This window comes from Aquarana catesbeiana, linkage group LG11, assembly GCF_042186555.1.
Source record: "Aquarana catesbeiana isolate 2022-GZ linkage group LG11, ASM4218655v1, whole genome shotgun sequence".
Lineage (NCBI taxonomy): Eukaryota > Metazoa > Chordata > Amphibia > Anura > Ranidae > Aquarana > Aquarana catesbeiana.
Genome location: NC_133334.1, coordinates 137694517 through 137700296, shown reverse-complemented (window position 1 = coordinate 137700296; position 5780 = coordinate 137694517). Strand labels below are relative to the sequence as shown.

Here is a 5780-nt window from a genome sequence, read left to right as displayed (position 1 = left end):
AGATCACATTGGTTGTAATGTTATATATTTATACATATTTTTATATTTGTATTTTTGTACATTTTTATTATTCATTTAGTAGGTCTGTGACATGTCCCGAGCTCCAGTTTCCTCTTTTTTTCTTTTTTCTTGCATTGGGTCGGTTTTTCCGTCTTCCCCATCGTGCTACTTTCATTCTTTATTCCTACTTTATTTTTTCTTTTTATTTTCACTAATTTTTTTATATATATATTTTTTTTTCCTATTCTTATCTTTACTTTATTTTTATTTTCATTTTTATCTTTATTTTTATTTTTAATTTTATTTTATTATTTTCATTTTCATTTTTATTTTATTTTTATTTTTAATTTTATTTGTATATGTAATTTTATTTATTTATTTATTTATTTTCTATTTTTATTGTTTTCCATTCTTATTCTTCCCCCCTCCCTTTATTTTATTTTCCTATCTGCAGCTTTTTTCTACTTTACTATCTATTATTTATTCCTATTTTTTTTTTTTTTTTATTAAGATCCATTTTTATTTACGTTTTTGTGTTTTCCGCATACCTCACATGTTATGCATTTTCAGTACAATTCCATATATGTGATAGTGCGTCTCGGTAGGGCGTTGCATTGTGGTTTTTATTTTTCAGTTTCTAAAATCCAGTTTGAGATTATGTTCTAGCTGATCTGGTCTGTGGCTAAGTACATTTGTTCCAACCTGACCTGTTAGAGCCATCCTGACAACAGCACTGTGTGCTATCCTTTGTATTGATGGGCTTTGAAAAAATGGCCGCCGGCACCCAGTAACATTAGAGCGGGCTTCGGGAAAATGGCCGCCGTGCGCCTATTACAAGGGGACTATATATAAGCATTGGCTTTCTATCCCGTGTTATCCTCTGAAGAAGTCACGTGACGTGACGATATGCATTAGGATTGGAGCACAGGACGCTGCCACAGACAAACAACAGGAGACGAGCTTGGCGCTCGTAGTTACTACACACTGCAGCATTTTAAATGTAAGTTGATTGGACTTGTTTTATTAAATAAATATACCTTTTATATGGGATCACGCTATGTGCGTCTCTTTCCCCCTCACACTGTACATCACTACTCTACCTGACGAACACTGAGGAGAGAGGCACGGGGACATATTCCAGTTTCCAGGCACGGGGACAGATTCCAGATTGGTGATACCCCTGGAGGCATACGAGCTCGGCGCTCGTGGATTGATGCCCACACTCACTTCATGAAAGTGAGTGCAACCTCCCCCCGTGTGTGTCTTGCCCCCCCTCCACTGTGGTCGTCGCAGAGTTATTTTACATGCTGTATACTTTTTATTTTTTATATTTCGCTTGGCATGTTCATCATTGTCACTACCTTATACACGGAACGTCGACACCTGCGGGTCATTTGCAACACAGGCTGTACACCTTACAGCTGTAAGGTAAGCGGCTTGCAAACACGGAGGTGTCCTCATTGAGGATCCCCCTTCCCTTCACGATTGGAATTGTTTTGTGTCTCTCATCACGAGTTTTTGTTTTTTGGACTGGATGATAGAACTAATATTCATGTTTGTCCTAGGGATTTGTCACTTGTAGTTCACCAGGATTTGGCACGTTTTTGCTAATGGGGCACTAGCCCACATATATATATATATATTTTTTTGCATTGTGTCATTATTCATCCTATTTGTGTTAGTATATGCATTTTTGCTTTGCTATATTCAAGCAGTCACTGTTTCACAATTCCCTTTATATATTAGGCTTTGTCTGCCTGCAACATTATAGTCATGTTGATCAGCTACGTTGCACTGCACTGCATCCCCACCATGTTCTTTTAGCATGTAGGATCCATTCATGCATTGGCCCGTTTCTGCTTTTTTAGTTCACTTTGCCACTGTAGTCATCTTTGTAGCTTCCCCCCCCCTTCATCACAGCGCAACTACCATCTTCCCCCACTTTTGTCTTATTTGTCCTGCCTTGGATCAGTACTTAGGTGTTGCAGCAGTGTCCTTTTAGCGTAGCCCCCCCCCCCGACAGCGCAGGAGTTTCCACTTTCACATTGGTGCTCTTCGTGAGCTTTATGCCTGGGGACCCTTGAGGTGGTATTACTGTGGATTCGGGTCCTGGTCCCCCAGGACACACAGACTCCAGGGACCCTGGATTTGCCATATTGGAATAGTGACTGATTCATACCGTTGGGACTCCTACTGTTAAATGCTAATGTCATCAATTCCAGCTACCTGTCTGTTGTCTGCTAAAATGTGTATTGTAAATAAGTCTCTAGTATGGGATCTAAGAGTCATTAGATCCCATTGTTGTTTGTGTTTAATTAACTCCGCTATTGTGATAATGTTGATTGGATTTTCTGAACTACAAGATGGCCAGTCTGGCCTAAAGGTCATGTCTGAGTCATCTAGGCTGTCTAAAGGGATTAGTTAATTAGCTCATGTTAATTAAGTTAATTAGGTTACAGCTGTATTGTTAGAGTAATATGAGTCAGAGGTATGCACCTCCACTTTTAGTGTATAAAAGAGCCTGTATATTGCAATAAAAGAGATTCCTGGTTGAACTTACATACAGCCTGCCTGGTGTTTGTTCTGAGCTATCATAACTGGGTTAGAACAGCACATAGCTCTAGTTCTAATCACGGAATATTGGATGACCGAACAATCAGATGTTGCGATCTGCAGTCTGATTCTATAGCTGCAGAGGAGTGTAGGGAGAGTGGAACCGAGTGAGCAAGGGGCTCGTTACAGTCTTATTAAAAGAAGTTTAGAACATTGTTGTCTAGATGTCTTTTGAAACTAGAATGAATAGTAAACTTCATTCAGTGGAATGTGAGGAGAGGACACTCAGCAGCTGTTTACACATCTGGATTCAGGAGCACTAGTGTGGGACACCAGAATACATTTTTTTTGGTTAACTCACACAGGTGCTCCAGTGGATTCTTGTTGGGGTGTCTCTATTTGTGAAACGTGGCCAAAAAAGGTAAGTATTACAGCTTGTTTCCAAGGGAATTTTAATTATGTCTTCAACTTGGATCTCTGCCCAAACAGACAATTTTACACCACTTCAATGCAATGTTTCATATTCCTATTCCTGGACTCAAATATCTGTGTGCTAACTATACCTTTTGTTTCATTCTCATAGGGGAGAAAAGACTGAGACAACCTGAACCCAGGGACCCCGGCCTCACCAGCCTGTTTGGGAAATCAGCCCAAGCCCCACGGAGGATGTGGTGGAAGAAGAGGTGGGCGACATGTGCACCCCACCAGGTGAGTGTCTGACACCCCAGCTTATGGTAATCTATATATGCCTGCATATTTCTAAATACATCATTTTTTCATTAATTTTAGGTGATGTGGAAGGGGAACCATTTACCATTGACAGTGCACAACGATTAATTGGGCAGATCATGGCCTGGAATGGGGATATTGATGCCATGCGCACTAGCCTTGACCTAACGCGTAATCGGCTGGACAATATGCAGCAGGAAATGAAGAACATGATCAATGATTTGGGGAGAATCTAAATCCCTTTTTCACAAAAAAAACATTGATCATCTTCTTCATTTCCTTTTTTGCTGACCCCATTCTGGGCTTTGACTTTTAAACATCTTATGCCTGTTTGTAAAAAAATGTATACAAAATAAAAAAAAATATATAGAGGCCTGTTTGTGAAAAAAAATTTAAAAATATATATATTTTTTTTAAATAAAAAAAAATTCTTTTGTTTGAACAAAAAATTATATATATTTTAAATCCTAAAATTTTAACAAACGCACATGTGAATGTGCACAGATTAAAAAATCTGTTATTAAACAACAAGATGTGTGGCTTCTTCTTTCAATGCTCAATATCAGTTTTGGAAGTTATTTGGTGTTTAGAGTGACAATGGGGCTTATTTACTAAAGGAAAATACACTTGGCACTACAAGTGCACTAGGATAACCTAGGAGACAGCCAAAAAGAAAGGCAAGCAATAAATACAATTCCAGATTTTATCTCATCATTATTTTTTATCAAAACAAATTATAGATTGTCTGGCATTGCAATGGCCCCCCTACCCCTAAAAAAATCAACATATTAATCCCGAACTTGACGGGCGCTTTGGGGGGCCAAGCCAGTATGGCCAGTATCCAGGTCCGTCAGAGGATTCTCTATAAGTCCGGCCTTAGGCCCAAGTGATGCAATATAATTGCTCGAATGTTTGTTTAAATAATTGTGCAGGATGCAGCATGCTAGGACAAGGTGATTTAGTTTGTATTCCGCCATGTGGATGGCTGTCTGAAACAGGCGGTACCGGCTGGCCATGATCCCGAAGGCATTCTCCACAACTCTTATCGCTCTGGCCAGCCGGTAGTTAAAAACCCTCCTCTCCGGGGTGAGGGTTCTTTGGGGGAATGGCCTCATGAGGTGCTCGCCCAGATTGAAGGCTTCATCTGCTATGAAGACAAAGGGGAGTCCTTCCACATTATCCGAATCGGGTGGCAATCCCAGGCCACCACTCTGGAGACACTGGTAGAACTCCATCTGGGCAAAGACTCCTCCATCCGACATCCAGCCATTCTTCCCCACGTCCACATACAGAAATTCATATTGTGCCGACACCACCGCCATTAAGACAATACTATGAAACCCCTTATAATTAAAATAGTATGACCCCGAATGGGGTGGTGGCACGATGTGGACGTGTTTCCCATCGATAGCCCCTCCATTCCAGTCTGCCATTCCTGTGGTGTTGAAGGAAACTGGGGAGTCAAACAAGAAAAAAAATATATAAGTACTTTTGCACATAACATTGCAAGCACATTACACAAAAAACATTATTGCCCAGCATCAGTATAATATTAATTGTAATAAGTATTATTTAAAGACTAAAATATAAGGCCTGCTTATAAGATTCATCACCCCCTCTGATGGCCCATTGATAAATGTTGGGGGGGAGGGGATTCTAAAGCAATTTAAGGACACACAGACCATTTGGAGACATTTTAGGGGGGGATTCTAAAGCAATTTAAGGACACACAGATCATTTTGGAGACATTTTAGGGGGTGGGTTGGGATTCTAAAGCAATTTAAGGGCACAGACCATTTGGAGACAATTTAGGGGGGGGAGGGGATTCTAAAGCAATTTAAGGACACACAGACCATTTGGAGACATTTTAGGGGATTCTAAAGCAATTTAAGGACACACAGACCATTTGGAGACATTTTAGGGGGGGATTCTAAAGCAATTTAAGGACACACAGACCATTTGGAGACATTTTAGGGGGGGGGGATTCTAAAGCAATTTAAGGACACACAGACCATTCGGAGACATTTTAGGGGGGATTCTAAAGCAATTTAAGGACACACAGACCATTTGGAGACATTTTACGGTAAAGCAATACAATGGAGCTGACAAAATACATTGTTAAGTGACTAGACTAGGTGGATATGGGCCAAGCATAGCATGCTGGGGAGGTTAGTGAATGCAAATATGTGTGCAATACAAAAAAGAGCATTCAAAAATTACAGCATGCATGAGGACAAAGGGGACATTCACACTATATTGCAATCATGGTAATTAGTGTTTGAGTAAAGAAATACATTACATTAGCAAACATTAAATACAATAAAATGTGATGTTAAAGGATAAAATTCTTACCTTAATATAGTCCTTCTGCAGGACCTGGATGATGGCAGAGCAGGTCTCTGGGATAATGATCCCCAGAGCCTGGGGGGAGATGCCTGTCGAGAACTTAAGGTCCTGCAGGCTTCTCCCCATCGCCAAGTACCACAACGTGGCGACTA

The 5780-nt window shown here is 40.2% G+C and overlaps 1 long non-coding RNA gene across 1 annotated transcript; it reads left to right on the top strand.

Annotated features, from left to right (window-relative positions):
* Positions 1-900: 900 nt before the first annotated feature.
* On the top strand, positions 901-3775 carry LOC141112998 (uncharacterized). Its single transcript, XR_012236689.1, has 3 exons — positions 901-1000; positions 3137-3261; positions 3343-3775. It is a non-coding gene; the product is annotated as an uncharacterized lncRNA (long non-coding RNA).
* The last annotated feature ends 2005 nt before the right edge of the window (positions 3776-5780 follow it).